The 19,876-nt window shown below is 44.3% G+C and overlaps 1 protein-coding gene across 1 annotated transcript in view; it reads left to right on the top strand.

Moving 5' to 3' along the window:
• Positions 1 to 19,876, top strand: part of DIS3L2 (DIS3 like 3'-5' exoribonuclease 2) — a 307,218-nt gene that overhangs the window by 236,612 nt on the left and 50,730 nt on the right. The gene's annotated exons all lie outside the window — the stretch shown is intronic.

The following is a 19,876-nucleotide window of genomic DNA, read 5'->3' as shown; positions in this document are numbered from 1 at the left end:
GGCGCATCTCTGTGACCAAAACCCCCAGCTGGTCTTCCCTGGTAAGGCTATGTCCTGTATGTGGTCCTCACCTCAGGGTTCTTCCCCCAAATCCATTTTAATGGAGGCGGGTACAGGGGATACACAAATTTAGGAGGCAGCTGGCCAGTTTCTGATCCTGAGGCTTAAAAAAATTATTTCTTCTTATCGCTCATCTTCCAAAAAGTTATTTGTTTATAAATTCCAGATTGCTATTGAAAGAAGCAGAGAACTAAGGAGACTATAGAATGTTGGCTGTTGAAGAACACATTGGCCTAGCATGGTATTGACTGATTTTCAAATATCACAGCCATGCCGGCAGGCCTCTGGGACTCAGGCAGCTGTCACTTAAACCGAGGTGAAGTTCCGTGTTTGGCAGTTGATAGCTGTTGGAATCCAGGAATTCTTTTTTCATTGCTTTTCAGTACATTACAGAGTGGAGCCTGTGTTTCATATCATGGAATTTTTTTCTCTTTCATTTATGTTTCTTACGCAAACTCTCCTTCTCTGGTTGTTGAGTGCTGAGGGAAGTCTCCGTTTCTGAAAAATGGGCTGCTGGGATTGGCTGGTGGAGCTTTTCATTTTGGCACAGCTCACCTCATGGAGACTTCTTTCTCCAAGACTTTCAGCTGAGAGAGATCTGAAAGGCCTTGTTTTAAAGCCTTCTTCTTATTGAAGTTCTGGTTTCATCCTACATTTTGCAACAAACTTGCACAAATGCTTCTTGGTGGGCGTTGCGTATAGGTGCTACCCTGGGCCTAGGAATAAATTAGTTGCTCTTGGGACAGTGGATGATCTGTCTCGCCTGTGCTTGGCAGAGTCAGGGTAGCTTCTGGAGCTCTCCCACTCCTCCTTCCTGGGCCTGGGCTCAGGCAGCCTGAGCAGGCCTGTCCGTGTGAGAATGCAGATGGGGATACAGGAGGCACAGTGCGTGATGAGGAAGACAACAGAGGCAACAAAAGAGGGACTACAGGCATCAGAGATTACAGAATATCTCCTTTCCTTCTTTCAAGGAAATCACTTGTGGGGGTGTAAACGTACTGTGATTCTCATCTACCAGTAGCCACCTTATGGTCAAGTCCAAGGTCGCTTTACAGTTCTTGCTTCCTAGACTTCTGTCCTGCACTGAGTCTTTTGAAGCCCATCTCCTGGTTCTGTTTCTCTTTGTTCATCTGCAGTAATGTCCTGCTGGCCTCCTTTGCAGAAGCCTCTTCCTCTGCTCACCACTTCAAGGTTGACATTCCCTGAGATCTACCCCACCTTCCTTCTTTCTCTATCCACACTCCCACCCTGAATGAATTCCTCTACTCTTGTGATTTTAACTACTAACTAGATGCTAATGAGCCATAAGCCGTCCTCTACCCTTGACCTCCCTTATCCAGCTACAGTCCAGCCTCACAGTTATCTCTGCCAGTGCCCAGCCATCTGCAAAGCACAGTGATCAGGCCTGTGCACACCATACAGGCTGCCTAGCACCCCCGGCTGCCTCTGCTGCCACCGGGGTAATTGTGTGTGCATTCCCAACCCTGGCTATGCCAGTTGTACATGTTGTAATTATGCAGTTTAAGTGTTAAGTAAACTGAGCAAATATAAGCATAAAAAAGAGAGCTGTTTTTATAAAAACTAAGTTAAATGTTAATGTAGGTAAGGATAAGTCTTTAAATATTCAGTTGTTTAGGTAAGACAACTGTAAAAGATGGAAAAATCATAAAATCCAGGAAGCATCCTATACTCAAATTGCCTTATAAACAAGTTCTCATTCTCTTTTAAAGAAACAAAAATGATAAGTAATAGACAGTGAATTATGAGTATAGTTTATAAAGAAAAGACTATGTAGAAATACAATTAGCATAATATTCTTTTTAAAAAAGCCTTACCTTTAAAAGAATTAGTGAATGAATGTACATATATATAAGTTAAAATGTTTAGTTTTGTATGTATCTCTTCTGTATGGTTCCCTTCTTTTCCTACCTTGTAGAATAACTAACCAACTGCTGCTAAAGCTCATCAACTGAGAGGGTTTTGTTATAGCATTTTAGAGACCTTACTGCCCATGATGTTTTTGTAACCTTCAATTGAATGAACTATATGAAATAGTCTTAAAAACTATTAAAGACTGTCAGGTGATCCCAACTTGTATGAAGAGGGTATAGTAGTCAAGATGAAAGAATGATCACAGATTATTGATAGATGGTGATCGTTTGGCATGCCTTAGAGTCAGAATTTTATTGCTGAAAATGACTTTGGATATAAATATCTCATCGGCCCCCTCAGTTTATAAATTAGGAAGCTGAAGCCCTTAAAGGTTAAATGAGTTGCTTATATGTAAGAAATCCAAATAGCTCTTTTTTCACTTTTTCTCCATTTACACCATACTGACTTAAGAGAGGAAGAAAAAATTCCTTTTAAGTAGGAAAAACAAACCCTCAAAAGTCCTAATTAGGTTCCGGTTAATTAAGGTTTGAAAATAATGGATTTGTGTCCTTGGAGGTGACTCCTTGGTTCCCCAGAAAACAAGTCTGTGGAACAAGTTCCCCAGCTTTCGAAAGAGGAGCACATCAATCTCCTGCAGCAAGGGACACTGGTGAGATCATTTATAAATCAGCTAAATGGCCCTATTCATTTGTTTTCCTGTCCCTACCGCCTGTTTTTGCCCTCACAAAAATCCACTTTTCCTTGGTGCATTTTGAGTAACCTGCTGTTTGGAGTTGCTCTCTGATGCTTTGTTTGCCTTAGTTCACTATGTCTGTGTTTTTGGTGGCAGTCCTAAGAAAAATATGTCCTTTTACATTAGCCTCAATTAGACATCAGTCTGTGAGAGGGGACACCATCCATATCATACATTATTCCCTCGGACTCAGTGAGTCTGCTAAAACAGAAGTTTCGCCTTTCCAAGAAGTCAGTTCACCAGGATGACCTTCAGGATGCATGCGGTAGAGTACATGGCCTAGCATGGTGCCTGTCTGTTGATTCAGAGATGCACCAATTCAGAAGCTACAACCTCAGAAAGGCAGAGCAGCTTCACCACGGGGTGTTTACAGGCAGCAGCTAAGGCCAGGGCTGCCTAGTGGTTGTTTGAGATACTGAGCCTCAGCCCTCAGGGCCACCTGGGCTGGCTGCAGTCCCCAGCGGGCCACCTACTAGCAGTCTTGTCTGATAACCCTAGTTCGCTGTCACATATGAGCGAATTCTCTCAGTACTGTGATAGGAAACAGTACCACCCTTGAGGTAGAATTACCTGCTCCAAATGTTTCCTTTACTTACAGCTTGAACCCAGTTCTAAAGAGGTTCTAGCTCCATGAAATGACTCCTCTGCTTCACTGCTCAAAAAGCAAATGTAGACACTAAAATGCTTTTTGGTTGGATGATTTGAATAGTATCCTTTCCAGGTGGTTTCTTCCCGTCTCCATGTTTTCTGCTGCCGTATTAATTCTGGGACTTAACATAGATGTTTATTTTATTTTATTTATTTATTCATAACATGTGTCTTTCCTATTTCTTAAAAGGAGGCTCCCATAACCGGGACCCAGACTTTTTTGTGTTTGTAGTAAAAGTAATCATAATGGTTTATAATCACACCCAAATATTGAGCCTTGGGAGAGGGGGACTGTGGGAAGCCCTCATTCCTTGCTTGGTTCTTTTTTTTTTTTTTTAATTAAAAAACTAAGTTTCTTTCTTTCTTTCTTTCTTTTTTGAGACAGAGTCTCGCTCTGTTGCCCAGGCTAGAGTGAGTTCCGTGGCGTCAGCCTAGCTCACAGCAACCTCAAACTCCTGGGCTTAAGCGATCCTACTGCCTTAGCCTCCCGAGTAGCTGGGACTACAGGCATGCACCCTTGCCTGGTTCTTGCTCAGTGACTCAGGCCCGATTAGAGGACTTTGGGTGAGGGCCACAGAGTCCCCTGGCACTTCTGTTTATTCAGACACAAAGCCTGCTCTTGGCCACCTTCCCATCCAGGGAGGAAGATGAACCTGCCTGACTATGATGCGAAGACAAGGCCTCAGGCTCAAGTTCTCTGTCCTAGCCATTGCCTTCAGAAAGGATACCAAGGGAGGGTAGCAGGTGCCAAAAGAGCCCCAATAAGAAAATGTATTAGGAATATTGATTAAGTTCAGGAAACTACATCTACTGCTTTTGGGGGCGCAGTCTCCTTCTCTTCATTCGGGTGGCAGTCCTCAGAGGCCACTCTGTATGAGAACTTCTGTGTGAAACGGGGATGAGGCCTGCAGCAAGCTGTGCCCTGGCAAGATGTCCCGGCAGGGGCTCAAGGGACGTGAGCAGCTCCTCCTGAGTCACTGACCTTCTGAATTCAGAGGAAGTTGGGAGTTGTGGTGGAGAAAACCCGCTATTCCCATCTTCTTAGGCAAATTCCTCTAAAGGAGCCTTTGCTCAGTTCACAGCTGCATCTTCTATGAATCCTACTTGGCACAATTTTGAAGCCCAAACTGCCAGAGTGTCTATGAGTGGACTTGATTTTAAAGATAACCTTATTAATGGAAATTATTTTTAAATACTCTTGGACCTGAGCTGCTGTGGAATGCCGTTATATATGACCCTGACCTACCCCAGCTTTTAAATCAGGGATCGGCAGACTTTTTCTGTAAAGGGCCAGATAGTAAATGGCTGTGTGGGCCATGCAGTCTCTGTCTCTGCTCCTCAACTCTGCTGTGGTGGCGTGAAAGCAGCCAGCGTTGTTTTAAATGAATGAATATGGCTGTGTTCCAATAAAACTTTAAGGACACTGAGATTTGAATTGGATTTAATTTTCATGTCACAAAACATTCTTCTTCCTTTGATTATTTTTCAACCATTTAAGAATGTAAAAACCATTCTTAGCTCAGGGGTCATACAAAAGCAGGTGTGCTGACCCCTGCTTACCGGGCAGCAGGCAGTTCAGCCCTGTTACCCGGTGAGCTCTTAGCAGCTCATCATCACTTCACAGGGGAGCCATGCTGGGTAATGGAGAACAGTTTTGCTAAGTTTGCTCTCAGGATGGTTTCATGTAATTAAGTAAATTATTCCTTTGGTTAGTACCATGCTCAGCCGGTCCAGTTGGGGGCTGGAAGTCAAGGACCGAATCAGTTTAGCACCAGTTCCCTCGCCCAGTTTACATTCGGGTCGCTCTAATTAGCCTGCAGCAGAAGGAGCAGGGGTTCTCATTTCCCACCTCTGCAGGCTCCGCAACCTCTTCACATTCGGGTCTGCGCCCTACCCAGGCTTCCAAACCCACTTGCAGAGATGGAAGTGGGGGCTGCTAATGGAAAAACTAGTCTCTAAGCAAGCTGCATGGCATGTCCCCCACCCTGCCCCATCCCTACACGTAGCAGTATAGTTTGCTGCTTCTCTCCACTACAGTTGCTTTTGGGACATGAGCATTCCAACTCTGCTGTTTAACTTTTGTACAGAATGTGTGGTGCAAGGTGAGAAGGATGGCCGCATTCATCCTGTCCAACTCTTCCTTGGCCTTATTATTTATGTCATCACTTAAACACATGAGTAAGCTATCGATCAAATGGTTGGATACGTTTGTAGACTCATTCTCTGATTTCTTAGTCATAGAGCTCTTCATCTGGCATCTCTTCACAAAGTGTATATTGGGTCCTGTATGTGCTGGGCGCTGGAAATACGAAATTGAAGGAATAAGACGCAGTCCCAGTTCTTAAGAAGTTTATAGTGTAATGAGGGAGCCAGAAGGCCACACAGAAAATGTAAAGCACTGTGACCAAGCTCTGCCCAGAGTGCAGCGAGATTGTGTTGGGGAGGACCAGCCAGTCTCCAAAGGCCGAGGGAAGGTTTCCCAGCAGAGGCAGTGTGTACACTGGGTCTTCTAAAACACTGGAGGAGCTGGCCTGGCTGCAAACGCAGGCAAACTGCTGATGCAGGCGTGGAAGGGGTGAGAGATGGCAGATTGTTCCAGGATATGTGAGAGTGTGGAGAGAGAGAATAGCTAGAGAAGGAGGCAAAGGCCAGACCTTGAAGTATGCAGGCACAGGCCAGGGCAGCCATGGAATGATTTTAAATGCACAAGTGACATGATCAGAGCTGGGTTTCAGAAAGAGCCTCCTGAAAGTGAATAAAATAGAGGACATTTATAATCCAAGAGAGACATGCTGAGGGCCTGACCTGAGGGTAGGGACCATGGGGCGAGAGAAAATTATAGATCCAAGAAAGGAGGGAATTGGCAAGCCTGTGACCAACTATCTTGATCAGATGTGGAAGGGAGAGGTGGGGATCGGGGCCCAGGTTTCCAGCGTCGGCACTGGGCTGGTACAGATGTGTACTGACCAGGGATCACCATTGGGGGGAGGTTGAGAAGAAAGATGATGACTTCCATTCTTAGTCAGGCCTCTCTGATCCCCTCTTCTTCCTTTAGAAAGGAAGCTTTGTATCAGATTACAAAAGTAATATATTCTCATGTTAGAAAATTTAGAAAATACAAGAGTATAAAGAAGAAATCATAATCACCTATAGTCCCACCACCCAGAAATAACCACTGTTAATATTTTGATATATTACAATTCCTTGTGGATTCCCCCCTTACCACTTCATGGCAGGAGGAAAGGGGGATTAGAATAGCCTATATATAATTTTTATATTCTGCTTTTTGATATTGCGATATGAATATTTTCCCATGTCATTAAAAAATCTTCTAAAACATAATATTAAAAGTATATTCATTCCATCATATAAATATACTCTTAAACATTTAACCACTCCCCAATTTTGAATATCTAGATTCTGATCTTTTAGTAGTATAAATAACAGTGCCATGGCCATTTGTGTTCATAAATCTTTGACCTGATCTCTGATTATTTCCTTAGGACAGTCTTAGAACTGTGATGATAGGGTCAAGGATATGGACATATTTAAGAAACTTGAAACATATTGCCAATTCCCTTCCAGAGAGGTTGTCTCTTGCAGTAGCGTGTGAATCAGGGTACCTAAGAAAATGGAAACATCTGTCAGGAGTTCTCTGCCCACATGGTGTGTGTGTGACACACGCACACATGTGTGCTCTTTCTCGTGCTCTCCCTCTCTCCCTCTCAGGGCATCTCCAGAAATAGCCCAGTGATTGTGCTCTTCCATGCCTTCGCCTTTCATATTTTGTTTATTTTATTTTCACGAGCTCTTCCATACAAAGACTTCAATGTGTTATACCATAGACTTTTCCCATTGCATTAGTTATTATAAAAAATATTTACAAGGGTCCTAAAATTTTAAATGACTGAAAGAGGGGGTTGAAAGCATCTTGCCAAACTCTTGCTAACATTGAGACTGGGGTGTGACCCCCGCCCAAAACTAAAGTCCTTTCCTCTCATTAGAATCCTTAAAGAAGCCCATTATGTTTGAAATGGTGCTGAGAACTATTGTTGTAGTCTCAGATGTCAGAGAACATTTGTAACTTCACTAGTCTTTTCTGTTGCTATTACCTCCTGTGTATAATAGCTCTCAGGCATTGTTTGAGTTAGCCTGACATGAATAATTATAAGGAAATCCAGTTGAATTAAGGCTAAAGAAAACAGAGTAGCTCTATATAATCTGTGCCCTCAAGAATTGCTACATTTTAGGGTAGTGACAAACTGTACAGGAAGGCTTCTGCTAGAAGCTCAGGGCTTCCATTTAAATATTCTAGAATCAGTGAGGCTTGAAGAATATTTATTAGCTTGCTAGTTTTTCCCTATTTACAAGTTTTATAATAATCATATTAGCAAAGTTTTCATTTAAATTTATTTCATTTATAAAATGAAATCCACAGCCAAGAATCTGTTCTCTCTCGAGCTGTTCAGCACCCAGGCTATCTAGGATGGCCGCTGTGGAAGAGGGTGGGGCGGAGGGAGCAGCTGGGGGAGGGAACAAGCTGCATCGCTGGGCTCCAGGGAGAACATGAGAGCACAAGAATTCCAGTCATGGGGGTGTTGGCATCTTTCCTTTGAGAGAGCAAGAGAAAGAAACCAAGATTGATTTCATTATTGCACTTTAATTTCATATGGCATCAAGGAAAACAGTCCATATTGAGGCATCCCAAAGCATGGACAAGAGACATACTTGAAAACTTGACCTAGTTGTGTATAAGTAATACTAATTACAGCCACTTATGTGAGCTGATCACTGTTTGTGGCTCGTTAATATATACATAAAAACTAATATATATCATTAAGTGTCATATTAACCCCGCTGAGCAGCTTGTTATTATAAGCCTAAACTCTTCATGTCCTCACTCTCCCTTCAGGCATGTCACATAGTCATTTACTCCTAATTTTCAAAAATTAGAAGGAATATGGGTAGCATTATTCTGGAAGTTGTTAGAACGACTCAGACATGATCTTTGGACCCTCACAGGAGGGATACATCCTGAGTTTCTGTTGTGTTACAATACTGCTCATACTTCCATGAAAGAGCCTTAGGCAGCAGCAGAACTATATGTACTTGCAAGAAAGGACACAGTCATTTGAGACAGGCTGACAGAATCCCAAACCTGATGGTTATTCAGGGGGATGGGATTAGAGAAGGAAGGCTAACTTGCAGGTGAAGCTGCAAGCCACACTGTGATGAAAGTGAAAAAGAGCTGAAAGGCATGGAGTGCCCATCCTGTGAGATTTAAGGGATTTATCCCATCGCACTCCTCTCTCTGAGTTCTGAACCCACTGAGAAAATAATCATGCCTGTGAGACTGAGATCACAATATTCTAATACCGATACAGTTTGGATAGAGAAGGCAGCTTGAGTGGGTTCAGGTATTTGAAATAGCCCAGTAGTAGTTAATGTAAAAAGAAGCTCTGATTGGAGTGACTCGCGTGAACAGAAAGTGGCCAGAGATGGAGAGGAAGCTGTGCGCTAGAGTACTAGCCTGGGCACTCTCGGGACGGTACCTTTCCATGCAAGGTGTGCCGGTGAGGGCCAGTAGCTAATGCTTCTGCTCTTGGTCAGAACAGCCAGTGCAGGTCCTCAGCAGAACTCTGAAGACTGCTTTTTAAATAACTTTAGAAAGCAAACTTCACTCCGACCCAATTTCCAGAAGCTTTTCACCTGTCTTCCGGTGCTTTCTGCTTGCCTATATTCAGGCTCACATCTTACAGATGGAAAAAGCCCCACCCCTACCCTCCTCCCTCCACCCCTGCCCCTTAACCTCTTGGTTTACCTTTCTCAGCTTCCAGAACTTGAAGACTGAAACTCCAGATCCTACTGCAGAAAGGTTTGCATTTGCCGTCCCCTGCTTTTCCCAGGCAGGGCCAGCCCATGCATCCCTCCCTCTTAGGATTCCCCTAATACTTTATTTATACCTGTCACCTGCCTTTATCACATTGTCACTTGGCCTTGTCATTTTCCATTTGCTTCCCTGTCTCCTTCTCTAAGACGGTGAGTTCCTTAAGAGTAAAGGCAACATCTTGTTCACCTTTGTATCCCAGGCCCCTGCTTTTTTTCTCAGGTGTTTCAAGGTCTTTATTTATTTATTTATTTATTTATTTTGAGACAGAGTCTCACTCTGTTGCCCGGGCTAGAGTGCCATGGCATCAGCCTAGCTCACAGCAACCTCAAACTCCTGGGCTCAAGCGATTCTTCTGCCTCAGCCTCCCGGGTAGCTGGGACTACAGGCACGCGCCACTGTGCCCAGCTAATTTTTTCTATTTTTAGTTGTTTGGCTAATTTCTTTCTATTTATAGTAGAGACGGGGTCTCGCTCTTGCTCAGGCTGGTCTCGAACTCCTGAGCTCAAGTGATCCTCCCACCTCGGCCTCCCAGAGTGCTGGGATTACAGGTGTGAGCCACCGTGCCCGGCCGTATTCATCTTTCAGAAAAGATGATGGTAGCTGTGGTCAGAAGAGTGTATTGTAGTTTTAGAAGAGAGGTGTGTTTATATAAGAGAATTCAATGTACATTTATGAATAGAGCAGTTCTTCCCCCACGTGAATAAAAGGTTTGGGTGTTTGATTATTTGCCAGGTCATCCAGGGTTTAGAACAAGGTGTAATGAGGACTTTCTCAAGGAGGAGCTGCCCGGACACGTGTGGGGAGCCAGGAAGCTTTAGCACCCCAGGGGACTGGCAGTGCTTCTGAGGCATCCTGAGCACTTTGTGTTCACCTCTCAGGCTGAGCTGTGCCCCCTTCAGGGGAGACTGGCAGAAGGGCTCTCCAGGGGAAGGCAAAGAGAACCCCATTGTACCACCCTGGGAAGGCAGGTGCTGGCCTGCCAGCATGGAAATATGGGGAGGCACCAAATCTCGAGAAGATTCTCTCTGGGGTGAGCTACCATCAGCTGCTACTCCCCAGCTGCATGATGGAACGGAAATGATGTGTGTGTGAAGGTAGGATCTCCAGTCTAATGCTCCTTCTGCAAAATTCTGATCAGAGCTTGGTTTTGCTTTTAATGGAAATGATTTCCGTAAGACAGAGATCTGTGTTAGTTGCTGCTGGGCTGTCTGAGAAAGGAGGATAACTCACGTCCCAGTCAGAGTTGAAAGTGTGCCCAGATGACTCAAACTTAAGTCCCTGGCATTTCCAGGGGGCAGTGAAGTGAGACAAAGGCTCTCATGCTGACCAGATGATATATAAGAAACTTCGGGGGGTTGAGCAGAGCCCCAGCCAGTGCCCCTGTTCTTCTCAGAAATGCCATCCTTTCAGGTTAGTGGCCTTGACAGATGGAACAGAATTTGGCTCCTCTGCTCCCTTGTCTTTTAGATAATTATACTCATAATTAGGAAGCCGTTGGACTCTCCCCTTTCTGTTCACAGGACACACTGCACGTCCTTGCCCTGCCCCCATGTCACACCCCACGTCACTGGAATGTGAGCCAAACAGCTACATAAGAGACGTGGAATTCTTTGACGTTAGTAAAACCTGCATTGGGGAAAGGGAACCCTTGCAGCTGATCCTTAGATTTCAACCATGACTGCTTCTTGGGGCAGGCCCAGTTGATTTAGATTTTTATTGTGCAGTGAGCTGGGGGCTCCGCTGCTACGGCCAAAATCCTTCTGTTCTCTTAGCTGCCTGTCCTAAACTGCTGCCAGACTGCACTCCCCGGGGTGCTGCCTTCACCTTGTCACTGAGGAGCCTGCCATCTTCTGAAGCGAATGTCATAGACCAATAAGATTTCCAAAGTTTTTTTTAAGAACAAGCTATAATAGGGTTGCTGGCTTTTTATTTTGCCAAGGAAGGACATTTTTTTTTTTTTTTAAAAAAGCCAATTACCATCCACTATCTCCATCATTTTATAAACAAAAACATTTTAGCACCAAAACAAAGGAAAGACTTCACAACACAGAGCAGTCTTTTTTTTGGTTGAGTTTTGTGGAAAACCTATTCAGTTGTCTCTTTTTCTCATTTTGTTTCATCTCAGACGAGTCTGTGGTAACTCTAGATTCCTACATCAGATCCCAGCACCTCCTGCCTTTGGAGTTACGTAGTCTGCTTTGGGTGTACCCCACTTCCCGCTAACCCCTGACTTTCCTCCTGCCCTGCCTTTGCAGAGCCCGGGCCTCCACTTGCTCCCCCCAGTCCCATACACCCCACTCTCTCCAGAAGAGGCTCCAAATAGACTTCCTCCTCGTCCAGATATCTCCAGCATCCTTGCCCGTCTCTCCTCCCCTGGGTGCCTGTGCAGAACATCATAGGTTTTCGTTCTTTTTGTTTCATCGTTTTCTTTATGCCCTTTCCTCTCCTTCCCAGCCTGCATTCTTGATTATAACTATGTAGAAGGCAGATACTTCACTGTTGCTTCTTTCTCTCATAAATCTAGCTTGGTGCTGGGCACAGAAGAGGCACACACACAGTACATCGCTGAGTGTGTTGCTAGGCTAGCTCAAAGCTGTTCAAAGTGAGCTGGATGTCACCCTGAGGTTCATGGGTGCTCAAGGACACTGTGCCCATTTTAAGTGACATATGGCAGGCATTTTCAAACCAAAGAGAAGTTAAGAGCTTTAAAATTATTTTATAACTTTAAAATATTCATTTTTATTTATCTTTTTAATTGTACACATGTATTTTGAGTATATCTACCAGTTACAAAGTGTTCTGCTAGGTATTGAGGACAAAGAGAAGATTAGAACATGGTCCCAGCCCTCAGAGTAGCTTACTCTCTCCTGGAGGAAATAGAAACAAATGAAACAAGGACATGTAGGAAAAGCCTGGACAGCATGTTGCACCTGGGCCATGTGTGGAAGTGGCCACGTTAGAGTTCTACATGAGAACACCAGTTATGGTTTGAAGGGGCCACTTTCAAAGTTGATCAGAAACGTGCACTCTCTGTTTAAAAGTTTTCTTTTGTACAAAATGGAAATTAGCAATTTGCTGTTAGAATATAATATTAGAAATACTGAACCCATATTAGAAATTATTTAATTGCCCCTTAATTGGGACCTCCGAGGGCAAAGGAAATCTGCCATTGTGGAAGGAGGTGAGGGCAACAGCCCGGGAGGGAATCCCAGCAGGTTTCTTTCTAGGGTCGGCACTAAGCTCCTGGTCTCCGAGATAAGGTGATGTGCTGAGTAACAGAGTCTGATGGGCTCCACGCATATTTGAACAGGGCGCTGCGACTGAGCTCTGAGAATGCTGGCTTGGCCGTCAGGCAGTTTGGAGCTGATTTTCTACAGTCATTTTCCACCTGAAAAAAACAAGGATCCCTTCCTTCCATTTTCCTGCCCTCCACCCCAGCTAAGTACTGGGACTTAGCGCTTCCTCCAAGCTTCCCTCCAGCCAAGGCTCCCTAGAAGTCCTGCCAGAGCACATGCTGAGCTCACCTAGATGTGAGCAGAACTCTGAGCTCCTCCCTTTCCTGGACCCTCCTGGCTTCCTGGCCTGAATTCCTGACTCCTGGTTGCCAAGATCACCTTGATCCCTGTAGAGATCTGTCTGCCCAGACGCCTCGCTCAGACCTCTTCCTCTTTGGTAGTGTTTCTACTCCAGACTGCGCCAGGTGCAGACTCTCAACTCTCCTGGTTGCTGCCAGCTCCCAGTGAATGAATATTGACTGAAAATCTCCTGCAGGGCAGGATAGTGTAGTGATCAAGGGCATGGACCCTGGGTCAGACTGCCTGGGTTCTCTGATCCTGACTCTGTCGCTCAGCTGCCTGACTTTAACTCTTCTGTGCCTCAGTTTCCTCATCAGTAAAATGCAGATCGTAATAGTACCTATGTTATGGGAATATTATTAGGAATGAGTTGTACCCATAAAACACTTAAGAACAGCACCTGACACATAGCAAACACCCAACAGGTATTAGCTGTAGGGCCAGATGCTGAGAAAGGCCCATTTCTGTCTTCACAGAGGAGCTACCTCTAACACAGAGAAGAACATGGTAAAGATTCCAGTACAGGGCTGTGGCATCAGCAGCCATGGCCTGGAGAGTTCAGCTCCTTTGTGGTGCTTCGAATTGGTCTGGAGGGCGGGGGAGGATTTGAAATGAAGATGCGGGCCAGAAGGAGTGTCCCTGCCTGTGCTCCACGGGGAAGCAGAGCAGTCTGGTTGGGCTGGGTATGTGGAGGGAGCCCGGTAGTAAGGGGTCAGACTGAGGCCTGGTGGTACTGGGTTCATTAATGCGGGTAAGATTTGTGAGCAAGGAAGGGAAGGCGCTGCAGTTTTACACATCACACTCCAAGTCAGGCAAATGTAAGCTGGGAAATATTGCACTGTGCACTCCTAATGTTGTTACAGTTACAGTGTTTCCAGCTTCTGCTGTGATAAATAATACTGTAATTAATATTCTTATGCATAAAATTTAAAAATCATTTTGAATTATTTCCTTAGGAAGGCATTCTTAAAATTACTGGATTAAAGGAAATTAACTCTTTTTCTGGGATACTGTTCTCTTTTTTATTACCTCTTACTATTTTATTATAAATGTAATACATGTTTGTTTTATAAAAATTTAGAAATTAACAAGTAAACAAAAAATAGCCATTGGTCACCTAGTATTAATAATAACATTTGTCTATATATCCTAAAAAGCGTACATTTTTAGAGTTTTTGACTTTTAGATTACAGTCATTGTCACTTAATGACAGGGATCCATTCTAAGAAATGCGTCCTTAGGCAGTTTCATCCTGGTGTGAACATTATCGAGTGTGCTTACACAAACCTAGATGGTCTAGCCTGTGCACACCCAGGCGATGTGATAAGCCTATTGTTCCTAGGCTGTAAGCCTGTACAGCATGTTACTATATTGAACCCTGTCGGCAGTTATAACACAATGCTAAGTATTTGTGTATCTGAACATAGAAAAAGTGCAGTAAAAATATGGTACTATAATCTTATGGGACCACCATCAGATATGGGGTCCATCATTGAACAAAACCTTGTTATGTGACACATGACTGTATTTTCCGGAAAGGTTAGACTAATTTAGGCTTTTCCCAGAAGAGAACAATAGTGCATTGTCACTGCTTCTCACCAAACTCAGAGTTTGTGGATTTTATTTAATCTTTGTTAATATGATAGGTTAGAAACTGTGTTTTATTGCTGTTTTGACTTGCATTTGTTTTCCTGCTTGTGGGCTCGATCAAATCTTCAGTCTTTTCTTTGCCATTTCTGTGAAGGGGCAGATTTTATATACTATCACTAAAATCTCATAACACCTTCAGCATTAAACCCGCCAGCCACATTTAGCCAGATTCACTTTTTTCCCTACTAAGGTAAATTATGTACAGTAAAATTCACCCTTCTTAGTGTACTCTTCTGCAGGCTACGCATATAGTCATGGAACCACAATGAAGACACAGAACAGTTGCATCACCCAAGAAAATTGCTGTGTGCCTCTCTGTAGTCAGCCCTTCTTCCCTACCCTCAGCCCTTGGCAACCAATAACCTGTTTTCTGTCTCTGGAGTTTTGGCTTTTCCAGAATGTCATACAAATGGAGTCATTCAGTTGGTAGCATTTTAAGTGTAGCTTCTTTCACTTATTGTGAAAATGCATTTGAGGTTTATCCATGTTGTGTGTATCAGCAGTCATACCCTTTTGTTTCAGAGCAGTATTCTGTTGTTTAGATGTACCACAGTTTGTCCATATACCCGTTGAAGGATATTTGGGTTGTTTCTAGTATTTGACAATATGAACAATGCTACATTTGCCTACAGGCTTTTGTATGGCTAAGTTTTCATTTCACTTGGGTAATACCTAGGAGTGGAATTGCTGGGTTATATGGTAAGTATGTATTTAACTTCATAAAAAACTGCCAAATGGTTTTCCATAGTGGCTTTACCACTTTGCACTCTCACTAGCGGCGTAGGAGAGTTCTACTTCTTACATGCTTGTCAGCACTTGGTATTGTCAGTTTTTTGTTTGTTACATTTTTTGCCATGCTGGTAGGTATGTAGTGGTATTGCATTGTGGTTTTAACTTTAATTTCCCTAATGACTAATGATGTTGAGCATCTATTCATGTGCATATTTGCTGTCTGCATATCTTCTCTGGTGAAGTATCTGTTCATATCTCTTGCCCATTTTTTAATTGGGTTGTTTGGTTTCCTAGTACTGAGTTTTGAGAGTTCTTTTTATATTTTAGATACAAATCCTTTACCAAGTACGTGATCTGTAAATATTTTCTCCTAGTCTTTGGCTTGTCTTTTTATATTTTTATCTCTTCATTCTCTCTGGGTTTTCATCCTCCTTTAAGTTTTCATTTTGATGAAATCCAATTTATCAAATTTTTCTTTTATGTATTGTGCTTTTGGTGTCATATCTAAGAAATCCCTCCAGGAGCCACCAGAAAAGGAGGTGTATACCTCAGAAGTTGCCCTAGGAGTGAGTGGCTTTTAAACAGATACCAGGCCTCTCTGGTTTAAGACTTGGCATCAAACTGGAGATTGTATCTTTTGAAAGGAGGTACAGGATGATAAGAGAAAACCTCTAAATTTTATAGATAAATCCTTCTCACTGTTGCACAAAGTTAGAATGGTGAATGGTGCCAAACACAGGACTTTGCCGATTACATGCAAACACCCATGTCAGTGACTCACCCAATCATGCTTTAATCTCGTAACTGAGAGGCTTTTAAAAATTACAGTCAACAAGGCAGCTTACTAGTTGTGACTGCCCTTGGAATTGGGTTTTCTCAGAACAGCTGGAGTGTAATGTGGTGGGAAGAAAGCCTGGTGTGGGTGAGAGGCCAAGGACTGCTCGCCTGGGAAGGATGTGCAGCTAATGTTTGATAGAAATCTGTGAAATGACCAACCCCAGCCAAGCTAAGTAGAGGCCTGCCATCTTTCATCCGTGGGAAAATACATTGCAGCCAAAGTGTTCAGAAAACAACATTGATAATCGGCTTTGTGTCAGTCACTGCAAGACAGATAAGACACAGCCCTGACTTCAACAAACCCATGGCCCGGAGTGTGATCCAAGCTAGGTTAGAGGAGCCGGCAAAAGATTCCTATATAGGAGGGCAGTTGAGAACAGGTTGGAAATGGGTTATCCAAGAATGTTCCAGGCAGAGCATTGCAGTGGTTCGGTATGTTCTGGAACGTGCAGGCCGTTGGCATGGCTGTGTCATAGAAGGGCTCACAGTGGTAGTGGGAGATGCTACTGGAGATGTAACCAGGGTTGATCTGGAGGAAATTGTTTGCTTTGCCTTGAAATATGAGTGTTTTCTTGAATTCTACTTGGTACTGTTGAAGCATTTTACGTACAGGAGTGATGGGATAGGACCTTCTTTTTAGAAAGATCTTCTTGGCAGCTGTGTAGAGAATGAACTGGGAGAGGCGAAGGCGTGGACATCAAGGAGCCAGCGAGGTGGCTGCAGCAGTCATGCAGGCGAGCCTCTGGCCTGAGACCCACAGCTGATAGGAAGGCAGGATGAGGGAGGCACTGAGGAGGTGGAATCAGAGCCAAGGAGGGGCATCTGGATACTCCTGGATTTCTGACTGGGAAGCTGGGTGGATACAGCACCGCCCAGGAGCACCACTGCCACCGGGGAGGAACAGCAGGCATCAGCTGGACCCTCCAAGCTTGAAGTTCACTGGGCCACCAGTTAAAAAGACTCAAGAGGTGGCCGGGCCCAGATGTCCAGTGCTCCCCTCCTGCCCTGGCACAGTCCACTGCCTCTGCTGGAGTTAAAGAAACATTCATGGAAGCATCAGGATTGCTCACACCTCCCAAAGTACAGCAAGAGGAGGACTAGCGTGCAACGTGAAGTCCTGGCGGTGAGGCCGAGGTGAGCCACACAGGCACTTAGGAGCAGTGAGTGGCACACCGTGAGAGCCTCCACCCCCACTGCGAGCCCAGACGCTTGCTTGGAACTAGGGGAAACCAGCCATCATTCCTCCTTGCCTGCACCCCTCCTTCCTTACCTCCTGCTCTCTCTCTTCCAGCTGAGACCTTCTCATTTTATTAAAAAAAAAAAAAAAAGGAGAGAGTGAATTCACTCCCAGTCCTTTTGAAACCCAACATGTCAGTGATAGATGAGAGCGTATTCTATAACTTCAAAGGAGAAAAATTGAGTGAGTAAATGAGGGCCAGGGGAGTTGAAAAGTCCAAGGAACAGGAGACACATGGGGTGACCCCGCCATCAGGAGGAGTGCCCTCCATCCCACCCCTGCTGGTGCCATGCAGAGGCTCAGACAATGCCACTTTCAATAAATCATGAAGGATCCTGAATGCCCCGTTTTGTCCTGTTTTCAATGGGCCTTGGGCATATTGCTTAGACATAGCCAGCCATTTGTGCTGGGTTCCCAGCTACTCAAAGGCTTAAAGTCGAGTGCTCTCTCAACTGTATAATGGAGTCTTTGCATATGTGGTTTTTGGGGAGATTTTTTCAGATTTCCATAGCTTGTCATAGTAAAGGTGACCTCATGGGTAGTGCAGGCCATTGTCCCCTTCTCACATGCAGCCTTTGAGTGAGGCTGAGCTTTGTGGAGTACCCACGCAGCACCTAATTCAATCGCACATCTGACCCCTGCCTCGCTTTGGCACTGGCCCCTTCTCTGTGCTCAGCATGCTGCTGGGGGCCTCCGCACAAACCCGCCGCTCTGGAGGCATTCTGTAGCTAAGCAGAGAGCACTTGGCCATCTTCCCCACTTTCAGAATTCCAGGCCCCCTGGTGCATCTGGTGCGGTGATGGTTGCTTATTCTTATGAGGCTGCGCACACGAAGATGTTGGAAGTGCCTTTCAAGAGTGCCCAGGTTGTTTCCACATTGGAGCTTTGGGAAGAAGTGGGAAGAATAACCTGAGGTCATTTAAGGGCTGGTGTGGTCATTTCCTTAATCGTCTGTAACCATCAAGGGCCTTATTTTCTATAAAGAAGCAAGAGGCTTCCTTGGCTTTTCATTAATAATAACAAACAGCTAGAATTTATTGAGAGGCTGCTATTTGCCAAGTGCTTCCACATGTTACCTCATTTAATCCTTAAGCCTTATACCCATTTTTGTAGATGGAGAAACTGAGACTTGTGCCAAAGTAACTTGTCCAAAATCACATAGCTGGAAGTGGTAGAACTAGGATAGAAAGTTATTCTGCTTAATTTTTCATTTCTCTTGGTGGATATTGATGTTGTTTTTATCTTCTTCTACAGACCTAAAAAACGGATCAACCCATGATGTTAGGATAATTTTGAAGAGCGATTTAAAATACTGTATGATTCCATTTAGATAATATTCTCAAAGTGACAGAATTATAGAGAAAAAGAACAGACGGGTGGTGGCCAGTAGCTAGGGATGGTGGGGGAGAGGAAGGTGGCCCAAGGAAGACCTTTGTAGGGAGGGGGACAGTCTGTATGTAGATTTCTGTGGCAGTTACATGAATAATCTACACATATGACCAAAAATGGCATAAAATTAGACACACATTGTTCCAGTGTCATTTTCCTGGGTTTGATATCATACTGTACATTAAGATGTAACCTTTGGTAGAAATTGGGTGCTGGGTACATGGAACCTCTCTGTACTATCTTTGCAATTTCTGTGAATCTACAATTATCTCAGAATAAAAAACGTTTCTTTTTTTAATTCCTCTGTATGGGATACCAGCATTGCCCCTGAGAAATGGCCGGATCTCAGCTCAAGGGCTGCTTGCTGTCAGACAGCAATCCACTTCACACAGCTACAGGTGCCCTAGGAGCAGGGCACAAAATAGAAGAGGGTCCAGGTTTTAGTGTCTGTTGGATGTCAGCTGAGGCTCTTTGTTCTTATGGAAGAGTCAGGGCCCCTGGGTTCAAGTCCCAGGGCTGCAATTGTGTGACCCAAAGCAAGTGTCTCACTCTACCCATGTGAGCCCCCCAGTTCCCAGCTGCACCCACCCATGAGGCTGTTAGGAGAATCCTGCAAGAGGACACATTGCTGTGCTTAGCACCATTTTAGAAACTGTCATCAGTATTACTTTACCTGTTCCCAAGGTGTACCGTCCACTTTGTAGTCAGACCAGTCTCTTACATATTCGTGGAACACTGAATATTCATTCTTACTTCTCTGGTTTTGGTCATTTTTTCCATCAACAATTATCTATTGAACACCAACCTTGCCAAAGACCCTGGAAGGTACTAGGGATATAGTGATGGGTACCATCCATGTGGTCTCTGTCCCAGGAGAGCTAAAGGTCTTGTCTTTTCTCGTATCTCGAATCTCTCCCACCTGCATCTTTCAAATCTGTGTTGTCCTGCCAGACTCATCTCGGGCCTCATCTGCACTATGCAGGCCACTCTACCAGATCCTTCTCTGAGCCTCTATGGTGCTGGCACAATGCTGAGCAGCCCAGAGACAATGCTCAACAAGTGATTGCTTACGGAATTATGAAATGGAGAGCCAGAAGGAACTTTAGATGATACCTTTTTGAGGCTTTCATTTTACAGATGAAGTCACGGATAGGGGCCCATGACCTAAGTAACAGAAATTGGCTGTATGAGTCCCCAATCGATTTTTTTTTTTTTTTTTTTTTTTGAGACAG

Source organism: Eulemur rufifrons, chromosome 1, assembly GCF_041146395.1.
Source record: "Eulemur rufifrons isolate Redbay chromosome 1, OSU_ERuf_1, whole genome shotgun sequence".
Lineage (NCBI taxonomy): Eukaryota > Metazoa > Chordata > Mammalia > Primates > Lemuridae > Eulemur > Eulemur rufifrons.
The sequence above is the reverse complement of the archived record's forward strand: the minus strand, read 5'-3'. Positions and strand labels throughout refer to the sequence as shown.